The sequence below is a fragment of the Neofelis nebulosa genome, chromosome 16 (assembly GCF_028018385.1).
Source record: "Neofelis nebulosa isolate mNeoNeb1 chromosome 16, mNeoNeb1.pri, whole genome shotgun sequence".
In the NCBI taxonomy this organism is placed as follows: Eukaryota; Metazoa; Chordata; class Mammalia; order Carnivora; family Felidae; genus Neofelis; species Neofelis nebulosa.
The window spans coordinates 6,600,248-6,622,978 of NC_080797.1; the positions used below are offsets into that span (position 1 = coordinate 6,600,248).

Sequence of the window (22,731 nt, forward strand, 5' to 3'; positions counted from 1 at the left end):
CTGCCTTCTAATTGCACCCTTGTTGCGAGTCTGACAAACACATCTGATAGCTCACGCCCCGGGGGGACATTGGTCAGTAGCCTTGGACTTCTCAGCTTAATTGCCCTAGCTTTAATGCCACTTAAATCAGAATGTAAGCACTGAAAGAATTTCAGGAATCCGATGATATAAATTGTATTTTTAGAGCTGAGAATGAGTTGAGCTAGTGACACAGTGCAGCGCCTAAAGATAGATCTCTTTAGTTTTCCCATGATTTATCACAGGCGAGTTCACAGCAGGTTAAAATAATTGAATGTGCTGATAGCATGCATATTGGCATGGTTTTATGAGCAGTCGTTCATAACATATTTGTCACGAAGCATAGCTTCCAGGATGGAACCCTGATCCGCAGGCAGTTTTAGCCTCCACGACGCAGTGGAATTAACTCCTCTGTGGAGCCTGGCCACGTCGTCACGGTGTCCGGCCCCCAGCTAGAGCTGCGGGGAGAAGGATCAAGGGAATGACTGGTCCGCCAAACAAACCGTGAGTATATCATGACGACAGGCACACTTTCACTGGAGGCTAAGGAGAAAATGTGCTTTCCGGGGACGGCTGTAACTCCGTGCTTATAGACTCAACCTGCACTGACTTCTTTCTTTTCCCTTCGTGGTTCACTTTCCCCTTTTCTCCCAGTGTGATTTTTTCCCCCTCTGCTTATGGGCTGCGTCCCCTGGGCATGTACTTTTTCCACAATAAGAAAAAATGACTCTGCGGGGGTCACCGCAGCAGGTGACAGACAATGCGTGTGTCGTAGGTACACGTGGACCCAAGTTCGGCTGCGTTCCTTATTTTTCTGTGAATCTGCTTAGTTCCTGTGTTGAGCCCCGATTTGGCGTAGTCGTGGAGGCACGTCCTCTGTCAGTCCGGGATGTCCTTACTCAAACACGAGGTCCTGTCTGGGTGCTCTGTGGCTGGTCTGCTTAGGGGACACTGGGCTTCAGGGCAAGTGGGAGGTGCTTGGGGCTCCCTCCCGGGGACCCCACCCTCCATCATATCGGCTTTCTTGACTTCTGTGACCCTCCATCTCCCCAAATTTGAATAGTCCCCAGGTTTGAATCTACTCTGGAGAAGGAGTTTCTGAGATCTCCGATCTCCCAAATCTTTAGTTTCTGTCTGGAGCCTGGGACTTGGGACTCAAAAGCTAAACCTGTGGCTCCTCTGTTACCTACATTTTGCTGGTTTTCCCTTCCCTAAAGCACTAAAGACAGACAGCTGCACTGCCTAATGGGGGGAAAACATGGGGGTTACCAGGGAAAACATACAGGCAAATTTCTCCGAGTAATTTCCCACCGCATACAGCAGGCAGTCAACAAAGGTGACTGCTATCTTTACACAAGGTAGTGTAGAGAAGCAATAAAGACCACAGACTTGATAGCCAGGCTCCACAAGTCCAAAATCTGGCTGCATGGTCTCCTGACTGTGTCCTTGGACAAGCCACCTAACCATTCTATGCCTCAGTTTCCCCACATACAACAAGGAGATTATAGCAGCACCTCCCTACAAGGTCCTACCTATATAAAGTGCTTGGTGAATTAATTACGCTATTAGTATTACCACTTCTACAAAGCTCTGTCTCTCAAAGCCATTGGTGACCGTAATTGCATGGATGCCACTGGTATACACAGTACATCCCATGCAGAGAAGGTGAAACCACACCTAGTATTTCACAGGGAAAGGAGCTACTGTTCCCAGGTGGGAGGCTGGGCTGAGTCTCCTGGAAATGCAGCCCTCTGGGTAAGATGTGGATAGAAATGATCCTAAGGGCTGGGTTAAGAAGGAATCAGCTGCCCTCAGTCAAGGCAGTTCTGAGATTCTTGGTGTGGAGAGACAGATTCTTGAGATTCTGGAAGACAGCTCCATGCTTCCAGTCCAGAGGATAAGAGAGTGAAGCAGGGAGAGGGGGAGAGGGAACGGAGGCAGGGAAAGGCTGGCTAAGTCGGTGTGAGGAACGTGCCTGGTCGACCACTGCTGGTGGCTGCTGGAGAACAGAACACACACCGGGCCTCTCCTAAGAGGCAAGTGCTGGCTCTTGCTGAGGGAGGTGCTGCTCCTGTGAGCAGAGACAAGAGGGGGAAACGGAGGGGGAGACAATGGTTCACCAGTCCCCACGTTACATAAACGTCATTCTCTAGCCCATCAAACTGATGAGCTTGAGAAAGAGAACGTGGGGGACTCTGGCATTTACACCTGCTCCCCTTTCTATCCCAGAGCTGTTCTGGTCAATGTCCCTATCAGCCCACATGAAGTCAGGATGAGCAAGTCTGCAGGGACAGCAGAAGCAGTGCCATGTCAAGGCTTAGGAGGTCTAGACTCAAGACCCAAGCGTATGACCAACTAGCCTGTGGCCTTGGGCATACCTTTCACCTTCCTGGACCGAGGGCCATCCGTGAAGAGGTAGACACAGATAAAAGCAGCTTCGTTTGGGGAGAGCAACGTAGCATAGTTAAGAATGCGGGTTTCAGAGCCAGAGGGACATCAATATGAGTTGTCTTTGCCATTAACCAGATGTAAATATAGGGCAATTAACTTATTTAATTTCTCTAAGCTCCACTTCCCTCATGTATAAAGATGGAGATAATAACAGCACACTTCTCATGATTATTTTGAAGATTAAATTCAAGAGTGTATGTGGAGTGTTCAGCACAGTACTGCTGAAACACTGTAAGTGCTTGATCGATGGTTGCCAATATCACTATAGCGAGTTTTCGCTGGAACCCAGGGTTCCGTCAGGTCAGGGGGAGATGGAACTCAAGACAGCGGGCCCTCCTTCATTCACATCATCTTTGATTTTCTATCTGCTTTATCTAGTGTAAAAAATAAAAATAAAAATAAATGTCTCACGCTAAAAAATTAACAATAATACTAGATATCACTGGACTAGACCAAGAGTTGGCCTACTTTTTCTGTAAGGGGTCAGGTAGTAAGTATCTTGGGCTTTGTGGGCCACATGCGGTCTCAGTTGAATGTTCTTTTAAATTAGTTAGGGTCAGTCTTGGAGCATAAGAGTGTTTGTTAGGATGGGACCACAGCAATGACACAGGGCCCTCACCCTTGTAAAACGAACATCTCAGTGGCTGCACACAGTTAAGACGTACTTCTTACATCACAGTAAAATGTGAACTGAGCACTGGTCTACACCACAAGTCTTTGGGAGACAAAGAATCTTTCCATCTAGTGGCTCTCCTTCCATTTGGAGACCTCCGTTGGATGGCAGGAAAAGAGAGATGGGCCCACAGTCAAGAGCTCTTTAAAAATGTAAAATCCAGGGGCACCTGGGTGGCTGAGTCAGTTAAGCATCCGACTCTTGATCTCGGCTCAGGTCTTGATCTCAAGGTTGTGAGTTCAAGGCTCATGTTGGGCTTTGAGCTACGCATGAAGCCTACTTTAAAAATTATAATTAAAAAAAAATTGTTAAAACCTTTCTTTGCTCAGGGCCTATACAGTGATAGGCCACAGGCTGATTTGAGCCTGTAGGCCATTGTTGGCACACTCCTGGATCAGACCATTTCTTAGGTTTCCTTCTGCAGATGAACCAAACTTCTCTGTGATCAGCCTTGTTTTTCCCCATCAAAGCAGACTAGTGACCCACTCTGTAAGATCTCACACCCTCTGTCATGTGATAATCTTTTTCACATTTCTAACAGTTGTCAGATTAAGTGGTTTTGTAATGTTACACAGAGTCCTTTTGTGGGCGGTCTTCGTAGAGATGGTGTATCAGTTCCCTAGGCCTGCCTTTAATAGAGTACTACAAACTGGGTGGCTTAAGACAACAGAAATTTATTCTCTCCTAGTTCTGGAGCCTGGAAGTCCAGAATCACAGTGCTGGAAGTCTTGATCTGGGGGCTCTGAGGGAGAGTCTGGCCCATGACTTTCTCCTAGCTTCTGTTGATGGTCACCAGTCCTTGACATTCCTTGACTTGTAGACATACAGGGTCAACCTCTGCCTTTATTTTCACATGACATTCTCCCTGTGTCTCTGTATCTTTCCCTTGGCCATCTTCTCATTAGGTTACTCCCCACCCTAATATCCTCATCTTAACTTGACCAAATCAGCAAAGACCCCATCTCCAAATAAGACCATGTTCACAGATAATAGGAGTCAGGGGTTCACTCTATCTTTTGGGGGGACAGAGGTCAGCCCATAACAGGTGGTGAATGGCACATGGTCATGTATTCTTATCTAGCAACTGTGAAAGGATAGAAGTGATGAGGACTCAGAGGGTTATCCCATGTGGCAGCAGAGATGAATGAGACAGACCAGGTGGCGACGAGCTTCATTTTTACCCATCATTGTAAATTGCTGTACTGTTACAGCTGCTACCTTGAAGAATGCAGAATTTTGCTTTTTAAAGTGTGTGTGTGTGTGTGTGTGTGTGTGTGTGTGTGTGTGTTTAATATGGACATGGAACAATGAGCTAGAAAATGTTGCACATTCTGTACCCTCCTTCTATTTTCAACTTATAAATGCTGCATTCAGAATACCGGAACAATGTGGCTTGCGGTTACTAACAAAATTAAAAATAAAAGTAAAAAGCCCCAAAGCATTCGTGTCACCCCGTGAGGGAAGAGGGGCCTGGTGCCCTGGACATAAGGCCTTTCCGGTGAGTTTTTCACCCCTTTCTGCAGAGGTCAGGATTTGAAAATCACTACCAGCTGGTTGGAATTTGGTCCTATTTTGAAACCAATGATTTAGACTGCTAAACCATCGCTGGGACTAAGATTTACTTTCCCCCACTTGGTCTGTGTTACAGAGATCCAATTTGCAGAGTGGAGGAAAGGGGCAGAATATTTTCTTGGTGACTCCGCACCGCCTCTGCCAGTGGAAAACTACCAATATCCCACAGCTAACCCATGCGAATTGGTCCATGCGACACCATGTCTAATAATCCAGGCAGGACTTAATGTTCCCCTCCCAAAGTTCCATGGCCTTGTTGTCTTGTTCCTCATCGGTGGCACTCATTATAGGCTGCCATATTTGCAAGTCATATCTCCCCTCCAGAAGTGCAAGCTCTTTGAAGTCTTCCTCTTGTAAAAGAGAGGGGAACAAACCACAAGAGACTCTTTTATTTATTTATTTATTTATTTATTTATTTATTTATTTATGTTTTTATTTATTTTTGAAAGAGAGAGAGAGAGAGACAGAGCATGAGCGGGGGAGGGGCAGAGAGAGAGGGAGACACAGAATCCGAAGCAGGCTCCAGGCTCTGAGCCGTCAGCACAGAGCCTGACGCGGGGCTTGAACTCATGAACTGCGAGATCATGACCTGAGCTGAAGTCAGATGCTCAACCGACTGAGCCACCCAGGCGCCCCTGTAGTTATTACTTTTTGAAGGAGAATTTGGTGTTAAAACCTGGCACATTTTTAGCCCAAACATTCCACTTCCATAAATTTTACCCAGGAAAAAAACCATAAATGTGTACAAAATATATCATCAAGATGACTTACAGAGCAGGACACTGTTGGTTTCATTAATGATGCCATATGCATTAAGGTAAACACAGGGGAGTCTGTTAGAGGGACACATAGACAGCATTTCCTTTTTCTTTCTTTCTTTCTTTTAAATTTATTTTTGAGAGAGAGAGAGAGCATGCATGAGGGTGAGAGGGGAAAGGGGGCAGAGAGAGAGGGAGACACAGAATCCGAAGCAGGCTCCAGGCTCTGAGCCGTCAGCACAGAGCCTGACGCGGGGCTTGAACTCATGAACTGCGAGATCATGACCTGAGCTGAAGTCAGATGCTCAACCGACTGAGCCACCCAGGCGCCCCTGTAGTTATTACTTTTTGAAGGAGAATTTGGTGTTAAAACCTGGCACATTTTTAGCCCAAACATTCCACTTCCATAAATTTTACCCAGGAAAAAAACCATAAATGTGTACAAAATATATCATCAAGATGACTTACAGAGCAGGACACTGTTGGTTTCATTAATGATGCCATATGCATTAAGGTAAACACAGGGGAGTCTGTTAGAGGGACACATAGACAGCATTTCCTTTTTCTTTCTTTCTTTCTTTTAAATTTATTTTTGAGAGAGAGAGAGAGCATGCATGAGGGTGAGAGGGGAAAGGGGGCAGAGAGAGAGGGAGACACAGAATCCGAAGCAGGCTCCAGGCTCTGAGCTGTCAGCACAGAGCCCGACGCGGGGCCCGAACTCACAAACCGTGAGATCGTGACCTGAGCCGAAGTCGGACGCTCAACCAACTGAGCCACCCAGGCGTCCCAAGAGACTCTTCATAATAGAGTACAAACCAAGGGATGATGGAGGGAGGTAGGTGGGGGATGGGCTAGGTGGGCAGTGGGCATTAAGGAGGGCACTTGTGGGATGAGCCCTGGGTGTTATATGCAAGTGATGAATCACTGAATTCTACTCATGAAACCAGTATTGTACTGTATATCAACTAATTGAAGTATAAATAAATTTAAAAAAAAAGAAAGAAATCTTACCCTTTGGACTCAAGGTGGAGAGGAGGAAGCCAGTAGAGAGGGGGAGACTTGAGATGCTAGAGAGGAAAGAAAAGCTTGGGAGTGAATCCTTCAGGATCCAGGAAGGATAGGGCAAAAGGCCAAGCTGGAATAGTCCCTGCCCTATACAGGAACACCAAGTTGTGGAGAATTTCATTTCAGCTTCCCTGGAAGCCGGCTAACTCCTTCAGTTTGGGGTGCAACATCAGACCTAGAATTCAAGAGACTGTACCTAAGGACAAGCGTGTCAAAGCTAGCAGCCCTAAGCAACTCACTTCACTTCTCTCTGCCTTAGCCTTCTCATCTGTATGATGGGCTACATAATGGAATTTGCATCTTGACATTGTTGCTGGGATCAAATGTGATAATGGGTGAAAAGTACTCAGCCCGTAGCATAGCACAGTGGTCTGTCCCCCAACTTCCCGCATTTACCCCCTAAGAATTTTGAGAGTGCTTGGGTTGGAGCCTGAGAATCTGTAGATGTATCCTGCACAGAAATTTTTATTTTCCAGGAATTTGGGGACACAAGGCTGTGGCAATACTAATGGCTCAATAAAGAGTAGCTGTATTCATTTTACTATGTTCATCATCATTAACATCATCACCATCGTTGTCATCGTGGGGAATTCTTTTTTTTTTTATTTTAATAAACAAGTTTATCTTTAGTAAGCCTATATAAAAACATGAATAAATTTAATCTTTAAGAATGGTTTTGAGGGGCGCCTGGGTTGGTTGCGCGTCCAACTCTTGATTTTGGCTCAGGTCATGATCCTGGGGTCATGGGATCAAGCCCCGCCTTGGGCTCTGTGCTGAGTGTGGAACCTACTTGAGATTCTCTCTCTCTCCTTCTGCTTCTCTTTCCTGCCCGTGCTCTTGCTCTGTCTCTCCAAAAAGAAAAGAAGAGAAAAAAGAAAAGAATGGTTTTGGATTCGAGAGTACATAAATCATGGATTCTTATCCTGGCCCTACCTGAAACAGCAGTGTGACTTACAAAATAGTTAATATCTATGCCTCAGTTTCTTCATCCATAAAATAGCTTGTCACTGGTAAGGGTTGTGGTAATGATTATCTAAAGTAGCTGACACACAGTAGGTCCTTAATCTGTGACAGATTTTCTTTCTTTTAAGCAATGGCTCAAATACTCTTATTATCTAAACTCTGTTTCCCCCATTAGGTCTTATGTAGGGGCCATTATATAAACAGATAAAGACAGAACTCTTTTGGTTCGTGGTTAGATGGGGGTCTTCCTGTCTCCCCACCAAATTCCCCTGTTGGTCCTTAAGTTACCGCCACAGAGCGCTATGTTTAAAAACAAAATCAAACCAAACCAAAACAAAAACCTCTGTCTTTAAATCGCATAAATGTTAACTGATCTTTAACATGATGATTTTCCCAATGTTTAAAGTATCTTTGGAAGAATATAAAGATGTCTCACATAGTATGAAAACTTGGCTGTCAAAAATGGACTCACATCATGGGGAATTCTACCTGAGGATAACGTCAGGGGAAGCGTTCAGCAGTATTGGTGGATTCTGTAGCATAATTGAATGTAGTTGCATCCACCGTGGTCTGATACGGAGACAGATTCATTGTTTGCAGAACTGGTAGGCTTGTCACCAAATCCAAACGACGCCCAGCTTGGAGCTCGTGGCCATTTTTTCAATGGTACACTTATTTAGGTGGGAAATGGCCTTAACTTACAATAATCCCTTGGATTTCACTCAATAAATCCATTGGCTATAAATCTAACCCATGATTCCTTTCCATCATTTTCCTGAAATGAAGAACAAGAGAGAGTCAAGGGGGTGCACGTCACCACATTCTGACTGGGGAACTCCCAGAAAGGAAAGAGTTATGAGGCCATAGCATTACAGGGGCAGTAGGGGGAAAAACTCATCGTCCAATACTTTCACATACAGACTTGTGCCCCCTTTAACTATTAAACCCAGTGTTTGTCCATTGTTCTTAGACATCCAGGGGCAAAGCCTTTTAATAAACTCCTCTCTGTGCTTGCTTGCTTTGATGGTTTTCAAACTCCTTATAATCAGTAACACATGTTTTAATTACTTTGTTTTCTGTCATACAATTTGCTCAGCTTTTCCCAATTCCTGCAATTAACACTTAGGGAGGAGAAACCAAATCACACAATTCATTGTACTTACTTCAGTATCTAGCATAGGAATTTCTTACTAATGCATCAGTGAAAAGATTCATGAACTGATGGTACCCAATTCATTACAGCGTGTCTTAATTCAAAGCCCTTCATTTTGATCATACCTGTCTAATCATTTGACTGTTCTGCTTCTCTATATGCTCATTGTTAGATTAATAATAATAATGATAGTAGATTATAATAGATTAAAGATAGTAATGGATTAACAGTATAATAATAGATTAATAGATCATCATAATAGATTGATAATTGGGACACCTGGGTGGCTCAGTCAGGCGTCCAGCTTCGGCTCAGGTCATGATCTCACGGTTCGCGGGTTTGAGCCCCGCGTTGGGCTCTGTGCTGACCGCTCGGAGTCTGGAGCCTGCTTCGGATTCTTGTCTCCCTGTCTCTCTGCCCCTCCCCTGCTCATGCTCTGTCTCTCTCTCACTCTCAAAAATAAACAATAAACATCAAAAAAAAATTAAATAATAGATTGAAAATAGATACTAGTAATAGATTGATTGTAATAATAACAGATCACTCTAAGGGCACATGAGGCTAGCACCTTGTCTGTGGGCCCTTGAAATAACTAAATGGCAGAGGTGTGTTCTCTTAAGGGAAATGTGCGTGTAGGTTATCAGTAGCAAGGCAAAAGGAAGAAACTATTTTTAACTGGGTCTCTGGCCCCACGTAGCTCCCAGAAGCTGGGCTGGACAAGGTAGAAATCTACCTCCAGCTACCATCCCCTTATCCCCAAAGCACAGTTCCTGGGTCTCAGAACTTACACTGTCGTTAAGCGAAACTTCTATTCTGTAGCACCAAAGTGAAAGGACCCAGAAAGACCGAGAGTTAAGAGTGTCAATTACTTAGGACAGAGTAACTCTAAAACAAGCACCTCTAACATCTTAGCGGCTGAGCACGATTCAGATTTACTTCTCGCGTTGCAGTACAAAGTAAGCTTGTGGGGAGGGGAGCTCTTCTCCACATAGTTTCCCAGGGACCTAGAATCCTTCTATTTAATGGCTCCTCCGTCTTTTAGGGCTCTTAAGACCTCCTCTTGATGGAAGGGGAAGAGGTACATGGAACATTTTTTGGTTTGACAATAGGCAAGTCGCTTGGATGTACAGTCAAGAACCCAAACACAGGGCAATCCTTAATTATGAGAGAGCTGTATAGCGGTGTGCCTAGGAAGGAAAGAGAATGGTGAACAGAGCCAGTCTCCATTACAGACAGCAAGTACTTGTCCCCAAAACCTAATGGCTTAGCTGGCCTCAGCCACTTGCTCTGGACAGTCATGGCAAGTGGGAGTTCCCCTGGGAAAATAAAGGGCATTATGTGGGAGAGACTACTTGGTGAAAATCCTGAACTTTTAGTTCCAAGTAAAGGTGGCCCATCGGTGTCCCGGGATCTGAATTATTCACCCTGGATTCCATTCTAGAAGAGCAACAGGCTTTTCTAGAAGAGCAACAGAATTGGGAGGTTGTAAATAGGAGAGGGACAAAATGCTGTCTTCGACTAGCAGCCGATGCTCGATTCCCCTCAAAAACCTGTGCTCTCCTCCTGATTTCTGTCTCCCACTGAAGCACAATCCCTACAAGCAAAAAACTATTGCCCATGGAGTGTTTACTGTTGCTAAAAGTATGAGTTTTCAGTACTCATAAAACTCATCCTTTGTTATCATGTGTTCCCCCCGCCGCCGTCCCCCTCCCGCAACCGAGGGACGATGTCTTCCATTCAGATAATTTCTCACCAGTTGTAGGATGATGGTGGTGATCGGTGATGCCAAACCTGGATCCTCACCTCGTGTCCCACACCACTCTAAGCACCTTGCAAGTGCTTCCTGCTTAGTTCCTCTAACAGCCTTTAAATAGGTCTTCAAATTCTGTTCTGCATTTTGCAGCTTTGGAAACCGAAACACCAAGAGGTTAGATAACTTGTCCAAGGTCACACAACCGTAACTGGGGCCAGAATTCCAACAATAACAACAACAAAAAGAACGAGGTCTTAACCACCACATTCAACAGGTTCAGTGCCAAAAGCTGAACATCCCCAAAGTGTATTTAAGTGGGAAACAGATAAGCATGATTTTGCACTCAATTGTTGTTTTTTCTGTCAAAAATAGAATTCATTTAAGTTTATTTAAACAGCAAAGCATAACACCACTGTTACCATGGCATTATATTTTCAAAGATTTAGAGCAAGATATACAAATATAAGTTCCTAGATACGAGTAAGCACCTTCTCCACTAATCTTAACAACAGAACATCTTAACCCTTTCTTCCTGCACTTTCTGTTTATTTGTAAAACACTTTCTCGCAGATGGTACCTTTTAAATCCCATCTGCTCTTTTGACTTTGTTATATTGCACGGAAACATAGTGTTACATTTCTGAGAATCTCAGAAAAGTATTTACCTCCTTCATTCCCATCTTCTATCTGTATCCTCTTAAATATGCAATAATTCCTGTCAAATTTTCCTTCCGCAAGAAAAAAAAAATAATCAGAGCTCATTGGGACGTCTTATGTGTTCCACTCAGAAGAGTTTCCTCTAACTAGCCAATTATTGTTACTTTCATTATACCTTTATGTCATTGGAGAGGTAAAGCTTTCTTGTTTTTCATTTGCTATTTGCTATTGCCATGGCTAGGACATACAGTGTGCTGTTAAATAGCAGCGCCCAGGGGGCACCTGGGTGGCTCGGTGGTTAAGCATCCAACATCAGCTCAGGTCATGATCTCGCAGTTCGTGGGTTCAAGGCCTGCGTTGGGCTCTGTGCTGACAGCTCAGAGCCTGGAGCCTGCTTCCCTCTCTGTCTCTCAAAAATAAATTTAAAAAAATTTTAAATAAATAAATAGCAGTGCCCAGAATGACAGTTGCTTTGCTCCACATCTTCCAGGGAAAAGCATGAAATGTTTCACCATTAATTGTGTCGTTGTAGGGTTTTTAAAAACATTTTTTAACGTTTCTTCACTTTTGAGGACACATCACAAGCAGGGGAGGGGCAGAGAGAGAGGGAGACACAGAATCAGAAGCAGGCTCCAGGCTCTGAGCTGTCGGCACAGAGCGAGGCAGAACTCAAACCCGCAAACTGGGAGATCATGACCTGAGCCGAAGTCGGACACTCAAATCGACTGAGCCACCCAGGCACCCCTCCCAGAAACAGTTTCAAGATTGCGCTTTGATACTTTGCTCCTGCCATTTCTAGATGAGTCTGGCTCCCTTCACAAGCTTCTCTGGGATTGACACTCGGGCTTAGTTAACTTTGTACCCCCGGTGCCTCCTTCAGCACACTGCAAGGTACTCCTGAAATCACTGAATGAATGACAGCGGGAGAGACAGACGTGAGCTCGTGTGTGCTAACCTCCGAAAGGGAAACTTTTTTTTCTTCTTAGGCACAGAAATGAAAGGGTGTTACCGTTTATTTAATACAGGACAGGGTCAGATCAGTGAACTTCTACAACTCACATCAGACCATATTACTAATCAAATGCAAAAAGCCAAACAATAAGCCCTCTAAGGACCCCATCCCTTAAAATTTATGGTTGCGACCAAAGTCAGCTGCATCTCCTTGGGCTGATCCTAAAATAACTCTTTTCTCAAAAAGTCGCAGTATCCTGGCACTTCACAATAACACAAAAGGGCCCGAGCCCCGGGAAGCTGTTTGTTTTCATAGGAGCGAAAACAACTCTTTTTTAATGAGCACAGAGCTCCCCATAGGTTCGGGGATTTTATTCAGCTGTTTTTTGAATCTCTCAAAGCTCGTCTTACTGAAATTTCAGCGAGACCCCATCCACCTTGGCGGCAGGGGGGGGGGGGAGGAGGCGGTCCCACCTCCTCTGCCTGGACACCCACCTCAGCCTGCCACTCACCAACTCTGATGTCAGACTCACAGATAGAGGGGCCTTGCTGGCAGGGAGCGGGGCTGCGTCCCTTGCTGTATATCCCAACAGCAGAGGTATTCTGGACCGGTGCCCATGTCCCTGTACTGGAGAGTCGTGGAGCACACGACTCTCAAAGGCACAGTCCCTGCCTGATAGGGCTTGGGTTCTGGGGTGGTAGCAGCCGCTGAGGCCACGGAGGGCCCTGCACACCCTTGATCTGTCTGCTGACGTGTTGCAGACATTTAACCACTCCCCCCACTGGAAAGGGAAGCCGGAAGAGCAGGTGTCTGGAACCCCAGAGGACCTCCAGGGTGCGCAGGCCCTGAATAGACATAGCAGGTCATATGGCTGTAACCTCCACGATCCACCTGTCCCCTACCGGTGTTCCCAAAATGCCACTTCCCCAATAGGGTACAACCCATGCCTTCTGGTTTCTACCTGCATCCATGGATGGGTGGGCTCCAGGGGCCCCTGTCCACCTGAACCCCTGGGCCCATCCACTCCACTAAAACAGAGATCATAAAGAAAGCAGAGAAGGAGGACGGGTTCCTCTCAGGCGGGTTTCAATACAAAAGACAGATGATACACGTTCGAGGAGTAAGGAAATCCCTCCTGCCCTGCGTGTCGAATGCTCCAGGCACAAAGTCAAAACCCTGTCAGTGGTGTGGCTTTTTTCTCCACCATGTCTAGACCTCTCTGAATCCTGAGTTCATCCGACACCCGAGGAACTTTGTGCTTCCTGAGCATCTTGGAGGGAGGGGATGATTTCCACAGTGTGCCAGCTGCCATGGACACAGTTGCATCTCCTGGTTCAACATTATGTTTCTTGCAGCCACAGGCTGGAAGTGAGGTACGGAGCTGTGTCTTACTTCTGTACCCCAGAGTCAGTTAGCGTGCGTTCCACGAAGGCCAGAAACACAGTTCCTCAGAATGGAGTCTGCAGCTCGAATGGGCTCCCCATGGAAAGCGGAGGCCCACAGCTGCCCCCACCCCGGGGCCCCTTCACTCTGCAGTGGTTCATCCTGGAGCACGGGCAGAAGGGTCTCCTACCGTCTGCCACAAGCCCCCCAGCAGTGCTGGAGGGTAGAGCCCACTGCAGGAACCAGCCCATGGCTCAGTGGGAAATACAGTCAAAACCTTGGTTTGCAAGCATAATTCGTTCCGGAAACATGCTTGTCATCCAGAGCACTTGTGTATCAAAGCGAGTTTCCCTGTAAGAAATGATGGAAACTCAGACGAATCGTCCCACAAGCCAAAAATATTCATATAAAAATTATTACAACACTGTAATATAATACAAAATAATAGAGAAAACACAAAATATAAAGAAAAACAAATTCACCTGCACTTACTTTCAAAACCTTCGTGGCTGGTGTGAGGGAGACGAGAGAGAGGAGGGTTACTGCGTAGGACGACTTTCACTATCACTAACGGAAGTTGACTACAATACGATATTAATAAACTCTTGTCTTATACTGCATTTAGTGTAACTGGCCATAAGGCAGCAGAGGAAAGGGTCTCTATCTGCAGGCAGCCTGACCTAGAATGGAGCACAGCATTCCTAGGCTCACTCTTGGATGGAAAAGCAAAGGACTGTCCATAGTGCCTCGAAGTGACAAAAAATACACTAATGCCAGTTGTGAGCACCTTCCAACGTTCTGGAAAATCCTTGATTCAGGTCAAACACCGTGGCCTGAGACCAAGCATCCAAGCCTGGGAGATGATCACCCACAATCCCAGGGAGAGAAAGAGAGAGAGAAGAACCATTGGCTCAGTTGCGATCACGTGACATTCATCGTCACATACTAGGATTGCAAGACATGGCTCGTTTATCAAGTTAACATTTATTAGCCATGTTTGCTTGTCTTGTGGAACACTCGCAGAACAAGTTACTTGCAATCCAAGGTTTTGCTGTATTTATTTATTCATTCAGCACAAGTAATGGAGCACCTGGGCTGGGCTAGGGACTCCAACTGAGCTCTGGAACAGGTAGTTGGAGGTTGGGGAGGGGGCACTGCTCCTGGTAACCCTGACCGTCTTGTCCATCCCCGCACCTTAGTAGTCAGACCTGAAAGTCTGGTTCACACGTGAAGCACGGCTCTCCCTGGGGCTCACGGCAAAGCCATGAGGGTGAAGAACCCTTCCAACAGAAGCAGGAGGGCACGCTGCCATCCGTGGTCAGCACAGAGCTCTCTGTGACCCGCATCCCCACTGCGGGATGCTCTGAGGTTCCCCTGGGGGCTTGCTGATCTGGTTCTTCAAGGATCATTACTCGGCCACCCCTTTAGAAGCGGAACAAAAACTTCACCGAGCTTGTGAGAATATTCAGACATCCACAGATGCAGAAGCAAATGAGGCCCCCAACGAGGCAGGTTCTGAGCGCGGCTAGACCAACAGCCAGAGATTAGGTCCCCATTCAGGCCCCGCCCACCAGTTATGACACTAGAGCGAGTCCCCAAACCTCAAAGAGTCTCAGTTTTCTCCTCTGGGAAACAGGGGTGGGGAGAAAGAAGGGGGTAATAATTCCTGTCTCCGGTCGCCAAATAAAATGCAGGGTGCTCAGTTCACCTTGAGCGTCAGATACATTTGAATGATGTTGAAAGAATGCCCACGCAGTATCTGTCCCCGGTGGTATCTTTTACCTGCTAACTTCGGCAGCCCTGTGCTGGTTATCAGTTAGGGGGGTAGATGATATGGGGCGATGTCTGTAAGCGGTGGTGTAACCTTGAGGAGGATTTGGGGCTGGTCTTGTCTACTTCGGGGCTCCTGGAGGTGGAGGCTGGACTGCACAGACCCCCCCCCAATTCTGACACGTGGACACATAGTCGATAAACAGTATGTTGAATGAGGCACAATGATGAAATGATGTTTAGGTGGCATTTCTGATGCCTCATCAGAGCACTGATGAGGAAGGTGGCTGTAAAGACTGTGAAGAACCCACCTCAAGTACAGCCTGAAGGAGGGGCTCGGGGCTGTTCCCTGCCCGAGACAGAGGCAGCGGGCCAGGACTGCTGGGTTGAAAAGAAGCCAGGAATAAGCAGTAAAATTGAGCCGGCAAGTTTTCAGAGCAGAGCTCTGATGGTGAATTCGTGACTCAGTGACAACGTGACATTGTCACGTTGTAAAAATAATTGATGTCCACTTGAAAATGGAAAACAGAGGCACCTGGATGGCTCAGTCGATTAAGTATCTTGGCTGAGGCATGATCTCATGGATTCGTGGGATCGAGCCCCACATCAGGCTCTGTGCTGACAGCGTGGAGCCTGCTTGGGATTCTGTCTCTCCCTCTCTCTCTCTCTGCCCCTCTCCTGCTCACACACTGTCTCCCCCCTCCTCTCTCTCTCTCTCTCTCTTTCTCTCAAAAATAAATAGCATAAGTGGGGGAGGGGCAGAGAGAGAGGGAGACACAGAATTGGAAGCAGGCTCAGGGCTCCGAGCTGTCAGCACAGAGCCTGACGCGGGGCTCGAACTCACAAACCATGAGATCATGACCTGAGCCGACGTTCAGACGCTCAACCAACTGAGCCACCCAGGCAACCCTCACGTTGCCACTTTTAAATAAAATTGTCCACTGCTTTTCCTGGGTGCTTTCAAAAAATCTTCAGAATCACTCTTTCACGTTACAAATTAGTATTGTTGTGAAACTTATGGGAAATACTTTAAACTTACCTGTTATCTGGAGAGAAATTACATTTATAAAATAATGTCTCTTTCCAGGAATAAAATTTATTTCCCTTTTGTTCCATTCTTTAAGGTATCTTGATAAAGTTTTGTAGTTTTTTTTTAACTTTTTTTTAGTTTATTTTCTGAGAGAGAAAGAGTGAGCAGGGGAGGGGCAGAGAGAGAGAGAAAGAGAGAGAGAGAGAGAAGGAGGGAGAGAGAGAATCCCAAGCAGGCTCCGTGCTATCAGCACAGAGACCAAAACGGGTTTCTGAACCGTGAAATCATGACCTGAGCCAAAATCAAGAGTCAGATGCTTAACTGACTGAGCCACCTGTCAGGTGCCCCTATTTTTTTTTTTTTTTACAAAGCCCCTGAATGTTTCTGTTTTAGTGTATTCCTAGCTATATTGTATATTTTTTCATTCACTTGAATAAATTTCTTTCTCGAAAAAAATACGCTATTTGGTTTTTTGAAATGTCCAAAAGAATCTTTGGGGCTTTTGTTGTCCTAGTAGTTGGTGCCTATTTATTTTGTTTTCGCCAACTTTCTGTGTCACTTTTTAGTTTGAATGGCTTTTTAGGAGATTCTCTTGGTTTTCCAAGGATAAACATCATCCATCACCTGAAAATGATGACTTTGTCTCATTGCTACTAGTGACCCCTCTTTTTTCAGTTGTTTGTTTTATGGCTTTGGCTGGAACTTCGAAATATTGTATAAATTGTGGTGACGGCAGGTGCATACACAATTCCACAGAAAACTCTGGCATTTCTTTGATTTGCTAATACTGATATTTGATTTTATCCCATGCATTTTTATGATGATGCTTAAATGATTTTTTTTTTCTTCTGGGCTATTCATGGAGTATATTTTAATGTCCTCATGTTAACACATGCTTTGATTCTTTAGAAAAAAAATGCAACTCGGCCACAGAGCATGATTTGTTGACGTCATATCAGATTCAAAATTCTAGTCTTTTCTTTCTGGTTGGACAATGGGAAAGCAGTTGGTATTTTTTTTTTTCCTCTTGTACTGTGGTTGTCAAATTTTAGAACGAGGGTTAGGATAGCTTTATAACACTAATTAGGAAGCTTTGGATCTTCTTCTATCCTTTCAAACAGTTTACAGAGTAGGAGAATTATGTGTTCTTCAAAGTTGGAAAACATTGTTCATGAAAGCGTTGGAGGCAGCGCCTTTTTTGGAGGTGAGCCTTTGACAACACCTTCACTTTCTGCCCTAATTACGTTTTCTATCCTGGCTGCCTGCTTCATCCCGAGTCAATTTTGGTCATTTATATTTTCTAAGAAAATTACCCATTTCATTGAGATTTTCAAATTTATTAGCACATGGTATTCTCTTAGAATGCTTTTAAATTCTCTCTTATCTACAGCATTGTTCCCTTGGAACTAAATCTTGTACGTGTGTGTTTTCTGTCTTTTATTTTTAGTCAGACTTGTAGCGTTTGTTTATATGATTGATTCATTTGTGATACTAGGAAGATTCCGATATCACACTTCTAAAATGAATTTTATTTTTTTTCTCTTTCGTAATGAATTTTTGCTGCTTTTTTCATTATTTTTTTTCCTCTCTGCTTTCCTAAAGCGTATTTTGCTATTCTTTTCACATGTGGCAGTTGAGCGCTTAATTATTTTCTACCCATCTCCCTTCTTGATAACAATGAAAATATTTACGAGTGTGCAATTGCCATGAGTGTGAAGTGTGGCAACATCCCAGAGTTTCTCATAGGCAGCTTTCTTGTTCAATATTTTCAAAGTAATTCAAAATTAGATTTTCCCCTCGTAACTACAGAAGTTATTTATATAGCATTTTGTCTTAATTTTATGAGATTGGGTTTGTTTTATACAGACTGGCATTAATGGGGGCACCTGGCTGGCTCCGTCGGTGGACCACGTAACTCTTAATCTCGGGGTCGTGAGTTCAAACCCACATTGGGTATAGAAATTACTTAAATAAACAAACAAACTGGCATTAGTAGTTTATAGTTTTTGTCGTTGTCCTTACAGTACGTTTAAATCATGCTAGTATAAAATTTTTGGTTTGAGGGGGCTCCTGGGTGGCCCAGTCAGTTAAGCGTCCGGCTTCGGCTCAGGTCATGATCTCACAGTGTGTGAGTTCGAGCCCCGCGTGGGGCTCTGTGCTGACAGCTCAGGGCCTGGAGCCTGCTTTGGATTCTGTGTTTCCCTCTCTCTCTGCTCCTCTCCCCTGCCCCTCCGTGCATGCACTCTCCCTCTCAAAAATAAATAACAACGGGGCGCCTGGGTGGCTCCATCGGTTAAGCGGCCGACTTCGGCTTAGGTCATGATCTCTCGGTCCGTGAGTTTGAGCCCCGCGTCGGGCTCTGTGCTGACAGCTCAGAGCCTGGAGCCTGTTTCAGATTCTGTGTCTCCCTTTCTCTCTCTGACGCTCCCTTGTTCATGCTCTGTCTCTCTGTGTCTCAAAAATAAATAAAACATTAAAAAAATAAAACATTAAAATGTTTTATTAAACATTAAAAAATTTAAAAAAAATTTAAATAAATAAATAAATAACATTTAAAAAGATAATCTAAAAAATAACAAAGTGAAATAAAATTTCTTTCTGCTTCGGGGGCACTCAGGTGGCTCAGTTAGTTAAGCTTCCCACTCTTGATTTCAGCTCAGGTCATGATCTCATGGTTCATGGGATTGAGCCCCACATTGGGCTCGGTGCTGACAGCACAGAGCCTGCTTGGGATTCTCTCTTTCCCTCTCTCTCTTCCCCTCCCCTGCTTACTCTCTCTTTCTCTCATAATGCATAATAAACTTTAAAAAAATTCTGCTTTGGACAACATACATCCTAAGGTTGATTTTGTGAGTAAATATATGGTCAGTTTGTATGACCATGTCACGGCATTTTAAAATAAAGTGAATTCCATTTTTTTAGGGCTCAAATTTAATATATGTGTATTATTCTCATTAGCTTGTATACATTAATTTGTTATGATCTTAATTATTTGTGACTTCCTACATTTATGGAAGGACAAGAATGGTATATTGAAGTGTTGTATTTCTGGTCATTTCTTTTTGTATTTTTAGTTGGTGTCTTTTATGGACTTTGATAGAATATTATTTAGTCATTAAGATTAGTTATATTTTTATGGTGAAGTGCACCTTTGAAATATAGCATGACATAATATGACCGTCTTTCTTCTCTGTAAGTTATTGTATCTTTCATTTTACTTCAATGGACATATTTTCACACATCTCTCTTTGTTTATGGGTAAAACTTTATCAATTTTACTTTTAAATTTTGTGAGTAATTTAAGTTAAGATGTATTGTGTTTAAAAAAACCAGACTAATTGGGCACCTCTGTGGCTCAGTCAGTTGGGCATCCGACTTCAGCTCAGGTCACCATCTCACAGTTCATGAGTTCAAGCCCTGTGTCGGGCTCTGTGCTGACAGCTTGGAGCCTGGAGTCTGCTTGGGATTCTGTCTCCCTCTCTCTCTCTGCCCCACCCCAGTGCTTGCCCCCTGTCTCTCTCTCTCTCTCAAATATAAACATTAAAAAAATAAAAATATTAATATAAATAAATAAGTAAACAAAATAAAAAACAGACTAATAATACCTACTTCTTAGTTGTTTAAGGATTCAATGAGTTAATACAATTAAAATAATCATTCCAGTTTTTGGCATATGGAAAATGCTCATTAAGTACCAAAGAATAATAGTATCAATTAGCATGCATTAAATTTTTTAAACAAAATTATAATTTAAGAATTGTACTTAAGACAGTAGCCTATTTGCTTTTATTGCCAAAGTTCTTATTTTAGGTATTATTTTTGACATTTTGTTTCATATTTTCTATTTTTTATACGCCCGTTGCTTTTTCCTGGTCTGTTCACCACTTTCTCACCAGCGAGTTAGGCTCTTTGCAAAGTGCTGAGATGCTATTGGGAGCAGAGTGTACCTGGTCTGACGTCAGGGGGCTTACATTCTGGAAGGCAGACGTGAATCAAACCAACATTCAAATGATATGTGTGATTATAACCACAGTGTTTTGATGGGTGATAAGAAGGTGAAACGGTAACTACCATGTTGGATTCATATAAAGTGTTGGCCAAGCACTTTCCATACCTTATGTCAGATGAGGACCATTATGGTGGTCTAACAGGTGTCCCTCAATAGCATATGATTACAGGGTAAATGGTTAATTCCTTCATAATAAACATTTCTTGCATAAAATGTCACAGCTCACACTGGAATCTCTCATCCTGGGAATCTCTCATCCCATTGCCCTCCAATGGGATTCAACATTTCTGGGAAGAAAATAAACAGAACATTCCTTTCCTTTTTTTTTTTTTTTTTAATTAAAAACATTTTTTAATGTTTATTTTTTTAAAAAAAAATTTTTTTAACGTTTTTTGTTTATTTTTGAGACAGAGAGAGACAGAGCATGAACGGGGGAGGGGCAGAGAGAGAGGGAGACACAGAATCGGAAACAGGCTCCAGGCTCCGAGCCATCAGCCCAGAGCCTGACGCGGGGCTCGAACTCACGGACCGCGAGATCGTGACCTGGCTGAAGTCGGACGCTTAACCGACTGCGCCACCCAGGCGCCCCTAATGTTTATTTTTGAGAGACAGAGAGACAACGGGTGTGTGAGTGGGAGAGGGCAGAGAACGAGGGGGACAGAGGATCAATGCAGGCCTTGAACTCACAAACCCGTGAGATCATGACCTGAGCCAAAGCAGGATGCTTAACTGACTCAGCCACCCAGGTGCCCCCAGAATGTTCCATCTCTTAGGTAAAATATCCAAGGTCCCAGGCTGCAACTCTACCACATTAGAGGGGGAACGAAACCCTACTGAGTCATTAGATATTTAATAACATGCACCATGTGTCTTCTGTGTACTAAATACTATGGTAAGCATACAGATACATGGTTCCTGCTTCAAGGAATTGCCAGCTGTAGGAGAGGCACCATAAGGAGGAACATGGACAATAGATGACTCAGAAATTTGACATCATGTTGGGGGCAATTATATTCCAAATATGCAGGACAACTACAATTCTTTTTTTTTCCAGTCAGAGCAGTCTAACGATGGAATGAATTTCCTCATAGGAGCCATGTTATTCTCCCACCACTTCTGTGGACTATTCCTTCAACTTCTTTATCTCAACTTAGTGGCTCCTCCCAGGGTTAGTTAGTTCCTAGAGAGAATAAACAGCAACTGCCCACAAGTGTGTTTTTCACTTACAAACCAGTCAAACTGGAGCCCACACCCCAACTGCCTCCTTTTCGGAGCTCTCACATTCTAGGCTACTATCCACCTGTCCTGATCACTGCAGGGCCAGGTATCAGACAACTAGGGACAGCCCTGTGTCCCAGAGCCCACTGAAGTTATTAAACTCGCCAATCCTAGGGGTGTCTGTGTAGCTCAGTTGGTTAAGCGTCCCACTTGGGCTCAGGTCATGATCTTGCGATTCTCGAGTTCGAGCCCTGCGTCGGGCTCTGTGCTGACAGCTCAGAGCCTGGAGCCTGCTTTGATTCTGCGTCTCCCTCTCTCTCTGCTCCTTCCCCACTCACGCTCTCTTTGTCTCAAAAATAAATGAACATTAAAAAAAAAAAATTTTTAGCCAGTCTTAAATCTGCTTACCTTGCTTTACCTGTTTTTTTTCCTATGGAAACCACAGTAGAGGCTTATGTCCACAGTTCCCTCTTCTGTCTCCTGACTCACCCCAGTGCTTCCCTGTGTGGCCCTCCATACGTGGTATGCCCCCTTCTCTTGAGAACTGTGAGTAATAGACTATCTTTACTATGGCAGTTGTTTCCTGACTAGTTGGCCTTACCGCACCTCAAATTTTCTATTAATGCACTTAATTTTAAAGCAATTGCCAAGTAACTTCTGGTGCAAAATTGCCCCAGATCTTTAACCTCAACTCTGGACGTCTGTGTTTAAAAAAAAAAAAAAATGATCTAGGTGAATTTTAAGGTCAACAAGATTGGGGAACTCTAACCTTTAGACTTCGTGCACAAAGATTTGACCCTGGCATTCAAGGCCTCATACAATCTGACCCCATCAAGCGCAAATTCTGCCTCCCCCCCTCCATAACCCTTTGTTGCTCTGGGGCTCTGGTTTTGCAACCTGATTCTTGGCCACATGCTGATCCCTCTTTCCAAACCTTGGTTCCAAATGCAGACTCAGCGTTTCCTAAGGACCTCTCAGACTTCTAATCTCTTACATATTTTTTTAAAATAATAAGTGTTTGTTTAGTGGAGGAATTAACTCACCACTTCTTAGATGCATCTGAAGCTGTTAAAACACCCCTCTCTTGCCAAATGTTTGACAAACTGCTGCAAATATGAGGCAGTAATTGCAAATTATCTCCTAACCACTGTCAAAGTACTTCTCACCGTTTAATTTTCTGTTTCTGTCACTGTTTGATTCCTGCCTCTCTCTCTCTCTCTCTCTCTCTCTCTCTCTCTCTTGAATTAGAGGCTTCACAAGGTCAAAGATGAAGTCTATTTTTGCTTATTGTAATGTCCACATTACTT

The 22,731-nt window shown here is 44.2% G+C and overlaps 1 long non-coding RNA gene across 2 annotated transcripts in view; it reads left to right on the top strand.

Annotated features, from left to right (window-relative positions):
- Positions 1-213: 213 nt before the first annotated feature.
- The window catches only part of LOC131497048 (uncharacterized), an 89,312-nt gene continuing 66,794 nt past the window's right edge, over positions 214-22,731 (top strand). Inside the window, exon 1 of one of the 2 annotated variants that reach the window (XR_009254737.1) lies at positions 214-522. This is a non-coding gene — a long non-coding RNA (uncharacterized LOC131497048). The remainder of the gene's footprint in view (positions 523-22,731) is intronic. The other variant, XR_009254736.1, reaches the window with a different exon arrangement.